This window comes from Branchiostoma belcheri, unplaced genomic scaffold (assembly GCF_001625305.1).
Source record: "Branchiostoma belcheri isolate BF01 breed outbred unplaced genomic scaffold, Haploidv18h27 scaffold271, whole genome shotgun sequence".
Lineage (NCBI taxonomy): Eukaryota > Metazoa > Chordata > Leptocardii > Amphioxiformes > Branchiostomatidae > Branchiostoma > Branchiostoma belcheri.
Genome location: NW_017803878.1, coordinates 37,274 through 47,991, shown reverse-complemented (window position 1 = coordinate 47,991; position 10,718 = coordinate 37,274). Strand labels below are relative to the sequence as shown.

The 10,718-nt window shown below is 43.3% G+C and overlaps 1 protein-coding gene across 1 annotated transcript in view; it reads left to right on the top strand.

The window, feature by feature from the left end:
* Positions 1-6,358: 6,358 nt before the first annotated feature.
* The window catches only part of LOC109472393 (adventurous-gliding motility protein Z-like), an 11,866-nt gene continuing 7,506 nt past the window's right edge, over positions 6,359-10,718 (top strand). Inside the window, exon 1 of the mRNA XM_019772163.1 lies at positions 6,359-6,588. The gene's annotated coding sequence lies outside the window, so the exon portion shown is untranslated. The remainder of the gene's footprint in view (positions 6,589-10,718) is intronic.

The following is a 10,718-nucleotide window of genomic DNA, read 5'->3' as shown; positions in this document are numbered from 1 at the left end:
GTTTACTATACTGGCAGGTCGGTAGTCTGTATTGTTACAGTAAATGTAACAGTTGAAACCGGTCCTGTGACAGGCTGAATAAAAGTTCTAAACGGGAACTATGCGGCTCCAGGTGTCTTACTGAGGGATGACTGCGTGTGCAAGATGTCGGTTAGCTGAGGAATGAATCCCCTCGAATTCACATTGTTACAGTAAAATAGTTATGAATATTACTTCTCCTGTAGCGATTAGTCTAGCAAAAAAGGTTACCGTATTGCTTTGCCCTTATATGTAAAACTGGTGTGATATGATGTGTGTGAATGGTATTTCATTTCTAGAAGCGGCCGACTAGTTTTCTTAGTGAAAAAGTTGATCTGAAAGAGTTGATATCAAAGAAAACTTTTCAAACGTGAAAACTCGCAATATCATTTCTCTTTATGTTTATATGAATATTGCAAATAATAATAGCATTTTCTGAAGAAGAAAGCACACAATTCCCCTTTTATGGACAAACTGGCACCGCATGAAGTTTTATAAAAACATATTGTTTTTCTACGAGGTGCAGACCAATTTTCGGCATAAAGAAAATAATCTCAGCCGAGAGCCATATAAGTACAGGAATAGAAGTAAAGTTTTTAAATGTATACCCTTACAGTGTTTATTGTGTTTTCGTACCGCTCAGTGACGCTCACATACAAAATTCCAACATTATAGCTTGAGAGGTTGTAGTAAATGGTACAAAAGAAAGCAAGATGGCATTTCTCTCCAAATTATGAATGTGACAACAGCATTAATTTCATGTTGCGATGATGAAGCAAGTAATAAGTAACAAGTAAGCCGGCGTATTCCAAGAAAGAATTTGAAATGTGGGATATCCAAAATAATACGCCAGCTTTTAGTGAAGTCGCTAACTTCTGTTTCGTGCTCAGGAGGGGCCCTGGGTAAATAAGTCTAACGTTATATATATTAACTGTTATATATAGTATACAGTTCAAAATTGAAAGTTCACATGAATGTTAATGCATATCTCTATAACTCAGATACTTATTCTCATTTCTGAGTTCCAAACAGTTTTTTCACAGGTGCTAATTATAAGATAATGGCACCTCATAGAGGATGACCTGAACTGAACTGAAAGTAAGGGGTTGCTCATATGCTGGGTTGAATACAGAGTGGCCACCGGGGTCTTGTATGTACATTTTATGTTTTTCTTGATTTATGCTTTTGAAAAAGCTTCTTTTCCAACCTGGTATATACGACACATTTTTGTGTTTCTTGTTTAAAAGTGCGTTTCTTCTACGAAGAAAATGAAGTCAATATCCCCGAAAACTTGCCGATGACCTGTCCTTAGCTGAAACATGATCGGAGGGTACGGCGTGACACACACTGGGGCAAGTAAACAGTTCTGTTGTTCAGATTTGCCCCCCCCTCACTTTCCAGGGTTTACGTCTGGTACTAGGCCAGGGCTTACCGACGACAATTTGGTCGCCCTAGTAGCACAGTTCTAAAAAGGTTCCGTCACAAAATAAGGACAGCCCAAACAGTCATCTCTCAAATTTGGGGAGTGATTGGCAATTTAGCTTTTTGCCTGCTGATGTTTCCTGGCAGGAAACATAGGAAGAACTTTATTGGACGACAATTGTACAGGGTACATTCATGAGAGCCTATTCATGAGAGATTTTCAACTCCTCCCCAAATCGTCTGACTTCTTAACATCATTATGGTTTCATGGAGGTCTGAGATCTCCGAATTCTTGTCATTATTTGGATGTTAAACGTTTCCCTTGTGTTTTAACAGGGCTGGAAGCCATTTGAGCCGTCTGACATCAGCTGGAACCACTGGACGAAACTGTGTGTGCAGTACTGGTCGGGTGGCACTGGGTTTCCTATGTGGGATGATATTAACTGCAAATTAAAACGCAGGTTTATTTGTCAACAAGCACCCCGAGCTTTGTCTTATCAGTGAAAAGGAGAGGTGTAATGACAAATACATACATTTGAGTCAGACGTTTGCAAAACATTTTATCTCTGTTGTAAAGTGTGCAAAACGAAAAATAAATGTCATTTTCATCTCCCTAAACATGTCCGTCTGCCTTTCTTCTTTTTGTAGTTCCCTATTTCTAAGTCTCACTTCAGTGCGACAGTGTGTTAGGTGTCAAATGTTATATGTGCGTGGGGTCGTGTGGCGTAGCTGCAGAGTGCTCGACTCGGAACCAAGAGGTCCCGGGTTCGAGTCCTGACATACCACCGACCTTGTGCCCTTGGGAAAAAGGCACTTAACACGACTTTCCTCACTCAGGTGAAAATGAGCATTGTATTGTCCCCTATGTTTGTGGGGGCATTAACATAAGTTGAAAAAAAACTTGAGTGTGCCGTCACCACGTCTTGTGATTATATGTTGGAATAAAAAAAAAAACACAACAGTTCCTTTCCCTTCATGCCGTGTGTGTTATCGGCACGAAGGACAGATTATCCTTAGCAAAACACCCGCCTATTGAAGAGTAATATTTGTTCAAGCTGATGAAATCTCTAGTCGTGCGTCCTAATTAGACTGGCAGAGCCCCATGCGAGTTTGTGCTGGGATTAACAGTTGTTGTTCTACACCTGGGCAAATACGGCCAGGTAACGCTCTCAAAGGAATAACAAATGGAAATTGTGACGTTTTTTTTAGTAGAGTTAATGTGCAACCCGTTAAAGCCCCTGTCACACTTAGGCGGATATAAATAGCAGTATACTTTATTGACACAACAAAAGTACAGCGACGTTCGTAAGGTCTAAAACTACACGTAGACATACAGGCAAATACATGGCTACAACGAAATTAACCTTCATGTACGTACAAAACAATACATGAGTCAGCTAATACTACTGTAGAGGCTCCTCAATGTTACCCTCTATGTACAACTTTAAAACGATGCAATCACTCAGGTTTACATTGGAGATACCAAGCGCTTCTAGCTCTGCTTGACTGTTTCTAACAGTCAATTAGATATAGAAGTCCAAATACTACGTAAGTGTTAATGGGCCTAAATTCCCCTCCTAGCTCTGATTGGCGGATGTCTTTCCGCCAATGAGATATAGGAGCTTACCATGTAATCTTATCTTTCAAATAGCTCTGTAAGCATTCAATTTAACATTTAATGTCTTGGGGTGGTGGGACTACGGCGCACAGATATGTCAACTTTGTATATTTAAATGTCAATTGTACCTTTTTGTTGTGTGGCGCTGTTAATATAAGTTGTCAACTTGAGTGCAGCGCCACACTGTCCTTGTTATGTTTTTCTATGTTTTGATGAATAAATAAAAAAATACTACTTGTTATAAATATGGCCTGCCGAACACTACCCGCCATGGTTAGGAGTAGGTCGGGAGCAAAGTCGGCTGTAGTTGGCTGGTGAACATACGTACAGCGAGGTCGGCAACCGAATGTTTCAAACTGTTTAAGGTTCGGCCATGGTCGGCTGGTGATAAAAGTAACGCGAAGATTTTTTTCAATTAAAATATTTCAATTTTTTTGGTGCAAATCATATTGTTACATAATGTCCCTTTAACAGTGCCAGTGTCCCACCATCCATCGCGGGAATTGTGTTTCCGGCTAGGTGCCCGTTGTCACAGCGATCTCGCACCCCAGTGATTTTGTCCTCCCCGGGTCGAGATCTCTAGCGATTTCGCCCTCCCCGCTAGTCATTTGGTCCCCCCACCTCGCCACCCTTTAGCGATTTCACCCCACCACCACCAAAAAAAATCAGTTATTTCCTCGAAAACGTCCGTTTAAGCATGTCCAAGTAAACAAATTCGTTAAATAATTCTACTCATAGTATTTCGTTGTATTTGCGGAATCATGTTGGAAGTTAACACTCTCAAAACTATTTTATCAATGATCAGCGTTGTTGAGATGCCTATGCTGTTGAGCATAGAACGAGAGAATATTTCAACCAATGAGGTTAGTAAACTTTCTTGCTTCAACTGAACCTGTAATAATATCGTTAGAATTGATAATCAAATTTGTGTACCTGCCATACAGTACCTATGGTACGGTGTAAAAGAGTCGTTTAACTAAGGGGCGGGAGGGGGGGGGGCGAGATCTATGGAGGCGGGGCGAAATCGCTGGGGGCGAGATCGCTGTGACACCGGCAGTACGCCGATGTGTTTCCGGCCAGGTGCCGGCAGTACGCCGATGTGTTTCCGGCCAGGTGCCGGCAGTACGCCGGTGTGTTTCCGGCCAGGTGCCGGCAGTACGCCGATGTGTTTCCAGCCAGGTGTCGGCAGTACGCCGGTGTGTTTCCAGCCAGGTACCGGCAGTACGCCGATGTGTTTCCAGCCAGGTGCCGGCAGTACGCCGGTGTGTTTCCGGCCAGGTACCGGCAGTACGTATATACGCCGATGTGTTTCCAGCCAGGTGCCGGCAGTACGCCGGTGTGTTTCCGGCCAGGTACCGCAGTACGCTGATGTGTTTCCGGCCAGGTGCCGGCAGTACGCCGGTGTGTTTTCGGCCAGGTGCCGGCAGTACGCCGATGTGTTTTCGGCCAGGTGCCGGCAGTACGCCGATGTGTTTCCAGCCAGGTACGGCGGCAGTACGCCGATGTGTTTCCGGCCAGGTGCCGGCAGTACGCCGGTGTGTTTCCGGCCAGGTGCCGGCAGTACGCCGGTGTGTTTCCAGCCAGGTACGGCGGCAGTACGCCGGTGTGTTTTCGGCCAGGTGCCGGCAGTATGCCGATGTGTTTCCAGCCAGGTACGGCAACAGTACGCCGATGTGTTTTCGGCCAGGTGCCGGCAGTACGCCGATGTGTTTCCAGCCAGGTACGGCGGCAGTACGCCGATGTGTTTCCGGCCAGGTGCCGGCAGTACGCCGGTGTGTTTTCGGCCAGGTGCCGGCAGTACGCCGATGTGTTTCCAGCCAGGTACGGCGGCAGTACGCCGATGTGTTTCCAGCCAGGTACCGCGGCAGTACGCCGACGTGTTTCCGGCCAGGTGCCGGCAGTACGCCGGTGTTTGGGTTGCATCTTACGGCCTCCGTGTCAAGTGGCGTGTCTGTTACCGCTAAGTGCCTCACTAGTCCAACCTGCTGTCTGTCTCCATCAGCCCAGCAATGGGGAGGAAATACGCCGTGTTTTCATGATATTACAGTTACTGAAGCTGACGATAAATAATGAATGAATGACCTTTATTGTACGTTTAATATGCTCTTACAAACTAAGATCATGAATTAACTTACAGTAATATCTTACACACTTATATATTGAACTGCTACTTACATGTTCAACTTCTAGCTTCTTGAGGTAGTTGCAGATGTACGAACATATAGAGCTAAGGATATACATGGTTTGTCAGGTTTCAAACGGAATACGACATTTTCTGTTTTATCTAGAAGTCTAAAGCTAGGGACCTTTTCTATTATATAAGAGAGAATGCCTCTCATTTTTATATAATATATAATCAAATACCAAATGACACTCATTAATTTTGAAAGCCGAGAAAAACAATGTGTCACACTTTTTTTCTGCAATGACTGGATTCTGGAAGACTTAAGACACCCTATGCAATTTCTTGGCGGCAAAAGAAAATATCTTCATAAAGGAAATCTGTCTGATATGTATTGCCATTTCTTAACACATTTTTCAACATCATTTCATACTTAAAGCGACTGAAATAGCCCCCCAAAAAGCTACGTGATGCACCTATTTATTTTTGGGTACCGCCCATAAATAGCTGGAACCAGCTTACGATACAAAACAAGCAAGCGCCAATTCGCATTTTTGTCTCACCTACATCAGTATGCTATGGAATAGGATTGATTCAACTTACCAAATTAAAAGAATAACCAGAAAATTGACTGAAACTCCAGGTTTGCCGCCCTGAAATTGTATTGTATGTCTTGAACAGGTTTGTGATTTTTGTCAGTAAGGCCACAACAAGTAAATTTTATGGATGACATCCTCCGCAGACTCCAAATCTAATGCGAGCGGGCGTTAAAAAAACAAGGCGGGCCGTAAAAAAACAAGGTTCCTACATTCTCAAATTTTTGCTCAATCATTGTATAACTGGCTTTGATTCAGTGGAAACTTCATGTATACACAGCCAGCATCACATATCACTGCATCAAATTGAAAAACAAAACATTAAATCAGAGACTTTTCTTGTCTTCTCTCTTTATACTATTAGGTATCTGCCATCCACGTACTGACATGGCAACAGATATCTTTGCCCATTTTCGGCATGTTGACCACTGTCAGAAGGCAAAAAAAAATCTTGTTTATTTTTCTCAAATCAGGCAAAAATTAATGCGCGCGTGGATGTCATCCATAAAAATTAATTGCTGTGGCCTAAATGTGGATACACAGACAAACGCCTGCTGTGAAAGCAGAATGTCCCCACTCTGTTAAGAACCGTCCGTTTGCGCAGTGCACATAGCGTGTCGCCAGAACTCATTTGTCACTAAGGGTCCGGACGTGGTGTTTACTTGGTCGTTCGGTAGCCCGTTCAGTCTAACACAGAAAACCTGACGGCACGTCGGCGGTTTTAGCAGACCGCGAACTGGATTAATGTTAAATCCATGTCCCTGGGATTCACAGCTAACATGGGATATGTTGCCAACAAGCGATAATTTCAGGTGAGTTGTCAGAATTATTGTACCAGTAGTTATTCTACCAGTAGTATCGCTCATCACAGCAATACGCAACGTCGCCTTGGCCATATTTGTACACAACCTTCCTTTCATTCCGTAACCAAGTTGGTCTTTTACTGCCACAACAACTAGTTAAAATCCTGGCGGACTAAAACTAAGTACCAGCGACATAACCACATTGTGGGCTTACAGAAATTGTTCCTCGCAATTCGTCATGTAAATTAAACTACGTTCCAACGCAGCGACTGAAAACTGTTTGCCCATAGCCTTGCTCATAACATCACCGGTTCAAAATTCCACCATGCAGCATGGCGACACACCGCCGAACTTACCTTATGCCACTCTAATGTGGAGATTTTACAGTAGCTGACACGACAGCCCCAATGTGTATCAACTTCAGCCTTTAATACAGTACACGTAACACAAGACTATTTCTAATTAGTGGAGAAATAAATAGATAATAGTAAGGTAGTTGCATAGCCTTTTTGAGGCCGTAGGGGCCGTGGGTTGTTGGGCCATTGTGTCTAGGGTACTGTATTGGAAGGCGCAGTCCATCCCTCTCCTTCCACCACCTCTTATACCTCCCCAACCGAAGTCAGGTACTCATTTACACCTGGGTAGAGTGTCAAGTGTCATTCCCAAAAACCCAACGTCAGGAATTGAGCTTAGCTACTCGGGCATTTGACGCCACAACGATCTTATTAATCCCCAAAAATCTCCTTGTTGGCATAACGTTCCTGTACACAAATGCCTTGCGTTCAGATATAGAGCCAAAAACTTTGACGAAGAACAGTAACTTTCTAGTCACTGATTTTCCTTACACTGTCACCCCGAATGCCCGCATCGTATAGAAACATTCATGCCATTTAACAATACAACACGTTCATTCTGTACTGTAACTACAAATGGATAACTTTTGTACTTTTGTTCTACCTCATATCAGCTCATATATCGCTATAGCTGCAATGAACTCCACAACAGTTATTCTAGGGTCACCAGAGTTATTCTCTACTATCTGGTACTGACTTTATCAGGGTACCTTTCAACAAGCAATTGTTCAACAATTGAAATAAGTCTATCTGATAACGATCTAGAGAACCCATAGCTGTTTGCGTTTCCAACCAAACCGAGCAAATAAAGTTTGGCAACAACTGATCCCTGCCGCTATTTTGATTAGAAGCACATAGGAGTGTTTGGTTGTTGATGGTATGGTGCTTAGAATAAGGAACAAGCTTTTTCTCCCTCCTTCTCTTGCTTGCTCTCTCTCTCTCTTTCTCTATTTCTCTCTTTCTCTCCATTTCTTTCCCTCCCCCTCTCTCTCTCTCTCTGTCTCCCGCTTGCCCTCATTCCATGGCTATATCGCACCACTGTCACCCAAATAAGACCACAGCAATTAGATTTTATGGATGACATCCTCCACAGATTCCAAATCTAATGCGAGCGGGCAAAAAAACAAGGCGGGTCGAAAAAAACAAGGTTCCTACATTTGAAATTTTGACCCAGTCATTGTACAAACGGTTTTGATTCAGTAGGAACATCACATATACACAGCCAGCATCGCATATCACTGCATCAAAGTTAGATATAAAACATTAAATAAGAGCCTTTTCTTGTCTCCTCTCTTCATAGTTATCTACCATCCACCTTCTGGCATGACATCTTTGCCCATTTTTATTATGTTGACCACTGTGACAAGGCAACAAAATTTCTTCTTTTTATCTCAAAATTAGACGAAATTTAATGCGCGCGCTGGTGTCATCCATAAAATTACTTACAGGTATGAGTTAGGATGATCTAAGAACGATGTGAGAACTCTAGGCATTGTGTCACATCATCTGCCAACGCCAACTGAAGAGAAGATATTACTAGTATTTGTTCACCTGCAGGGGGGGGGGGCATCAGTCATATTTACTCTAACTTACAGTTTGGCCATTTTGATTTGATTATATGGATGACATCCACGCGCGCATGAAGTTTCGGCAGTTAAAAAAAAAGAGATTTCAACAATACTGTAAATCGTACAAAACAGTTACAAGATGAGCAAACATATACCGTAAGCTGCATAAAAAATTTTCAAAAATGATCCCAATGTCGTAGAATGCAAAATCGAACGAGGAAAATGTAAAGAAATTAATTTCAAGAGTAGATTGTTTGCCACATCGTACTCTGTGTCATTAGTTCAACCTTCATGACCACGTATTATAGTTCATATTGAAAGCAACTTTTTTTTCCAAACTTTTTTTATTCGCACGCTCGCAGAAGTTTTGGGGCTCCCAGAGGATGTCAACCATATAATCAAATCAACATGGCCTTAACGACAAGACGTCATCTCTCGGTTCTTTGTAGCAACTTTCTCCGGTCGGCTCTGGTCTTCAGTGAAGCGTTTCGAACATAAACCAGTGGTTGAGAAGCGAAAGGAAGTCGACACATTTCTGGTCATTGTGGATTATTATTTCTTCTAAAGTTAGGTATTTGGAGACGTCACTCGTTCAGAGTTACTCTGTCACCGTTGGACAAAACCGTTTCCACACAGTTCGCTTTGGTGTAAGATGCCATTTGGTTACTATGTCGCACGGACATTTTATGTTATATCACTATATTTCGACATCATACTTACCTTTCATGTGCAGTAGAAACGATGTGATATGATAGCGGTAGTACAGAAGGTAGCCGGCATGACTACATAACCGCATCCATTCGACGTAAGACATCATCAACTGTTTTATTGCAAGCTCATGCCCGAAGGCTAATTGCAAATACAACAACAACAACAACAACAACAATCAATACTTAACTAGACACAATAAATAAAAGCTACCGTAACTCCTAACAACTTCTGGGTTTGACTTCTCTTTTTGGAAACAGAGGAAGACAAAAGATTCCACTTTTTCTGTAATTTGTGGGATTTTTTTTATCATCATCAACACCGTCATTACCGATCATTATCACCCAAGGCCCAGGGTCTCGGTCTTATAACCTGGATCATGTTTATATTTGTCGCCACAGGAAACGATGAATGTCAATCAAAGCCCTGAAATGTAACCCGTGACACGAAGGACAAAGTTTCTATCGCGTCTTGCATCATTCTGTGACCTTGTCCTTGCAAAGACCATCCCTCCCTTCAGACCAGCCTGTGATGTGTACGTGACCTCTGTAAAGCCCCGCGACTGGGAACGACAAAACGATCATCGGTGCTTGACGCCGTGCGTAAGAGCGCCCCGTAACGTTACATGCACGGTCCCGCTCCACTGAGCCTGTATGCGCGCCCACCTGCCGTGTCAAGTTAGCCTCAACCAGGCCTTTCTACGGAAATACGGATCGTAGAATTCGGCAAAAAAGAGAGTAAAATTGGCAAAGGGAGTCCGGCCGCGGGGAGGTAGTTTCTTTCCCTCCGAAGCCAGTCAAACCCCAAGGCGGCCAAACTCCCCTGGCAAATATTCTCTTATATACAGTTGTATAGCCAACTTTCCACTGCAGTTAGTCTTTCCACAGACTAACTGCGCGGCCAGTCAACCCTACAAGGCGGCCAAACTTCCCTGGCAATTATTCTCCTATACATAGCCAGCGTAGTAAGTCTGGTAGAGACTAGTGTCAAGCCCCTGTCACACACTTAGAACATTCCCCTGACGACCAACCAACCAAGGACGGCTACGTTAGGGTGCAGTCTGGCCAGATTTAGGTCACTCCTACTGTTCTATACAAATCGAATCGAATTTTAGTTAACTTTGAGTCAAATTTGACCACCGAACACGCCCTGAATTACACGTCTGACCTACCAGCCAACCATAGCTGGCGTACATATGTACTCCTAACCATGGTTGGGGGGAGTTCGGCTATCTGTGACACAGAATTATTGTCCGAAATGTCGGCCTACCCACCACTCAATCTCGATCTCGATTCCCATCTGACTCCTCGCAAACCGAGCTGTGACTACTTCAGGAATGTATGGCAAACCTCCCCCAACCTTCACACGACAGGCAAGCAACCACAAACAAGATCCGTACAAGATGCTGTTACTCTCCAAGCAGAGGTAGGGTCGCTCGGTATTTTGGCAGTATTTTCGCGTTTTTAATACGTCTTTCTACTTTTACGGGTTTTTTTTGGTCTTCTAAAAA